Consider the following 1,267-nt stretch of genomic DNA (forward strand, 5'->3'; position numbering starts at 1 on the left):
TCTGGCTAACGCCTAACAAAAAGAGACATTGCAGAGTGAAGATTTTGTAAAAGTTGTGAAAATGGTTCTTGAATGTGTCCAATGTGTCTTGAATGCTAAAATTAAGTTAACTTTATGTGCAAATTTTATTTCAACAAACAGAAAAATTAAGTAGTTTGTACAAAGACTAGTCTTGTTAGATCTACGTAATAAAATGATGCAAAAGAATTCATTATATTTTTTAAGTAAATCAAGCATATAATTTGTATCAGTGTACATTTTAAATGCATGAAAAACAATTGAACATCCTAACATATTATATGTTATATTTATGTTATATAGCTCACCCACTTAGATATCACTGCTTTATGTCACGTCAAAATCAAAATATCAATGAAAAAAAAAATGAAAACAAGTGTTTTATGTAAGTGCAGAAATATATTTTATATACTAAATTTTAAGTGTTTGGACATCTCTTTGGTTACAGTGCACCCTGGTGGATATATGAGCTGTATCACAGGAGCGGTTGTCTGCAAACTTATGTCCACAGTTTTGTTTTGCAACATAAAGGTCATTCCAGTAGATTACAGTATAGTATAGTGAAGTATAGTACTGAATTGTAGACACACACTTATAAAGTGCACCTTGCTAGTACCGAGTTTGACCCCCTTTTGCCTTCAGAACTGCCTTGATTCTTCGTGGCACAGATTCAACAAGGTGCTGGAAACATTCCTCAGAGATTTTGGTCCAAATTGACATGATAGAATCACACAGTTGGTGCATATTTGTCATCTGCATTCATAATGCGAATCTCCTGTTCCACCACATCCCAAAGGTGCTCTATTGGATTGTGGTGTTTAAAAATGCTCAACTGGTACCAAGTCAGGAAAATATCACCAACACCATTACACCACCAGCAGCCTGAACCGTTGATACAAGGCAGGATGGATCCATGCTTTCATGTTGTTTACACCAAATTCTGAGCCTACAATCTGAATGTTGCAGCAGAAATCAAGACTCATCAGTAAAAACAATGTTTTTGCAATCTTCTATTGTACAATTTCGGTGAGCCTGTGTGGACTGTAGCATCAGTTTCTTGTTCTTAGCTGACAGGAGTGCTTCTGCTGCTGTAGACCATCTGCTTCAAGGTTTGACGTGTTCTGTGTTCAGAGATGCTCTTCTGTATTATTTGAGTTACTGTTTTCTATCAGCTCGAACTAGTCTGGCCATTCTCCTCTGCCCTCTCGCATTAACTAGGCATTTTTCCCCCCCAAAACTGCTGCTTACT

Source organism: Megalobrama amblycephala, linkage group LG2 (genome assembly GCF_018812025.1).
Source record: "Megalobrama amblycephala isolate DHTTF-2021 linkage group LG2, ASM1881202v1, whole genome shotgun sequence".
Lineage (NCBI taxonomy): Eukaryota > Metazoa > Chordata > Actinopteri > Cypriniformes > Xenocyprididae > Megalobrama > Megalobrama amblycephala.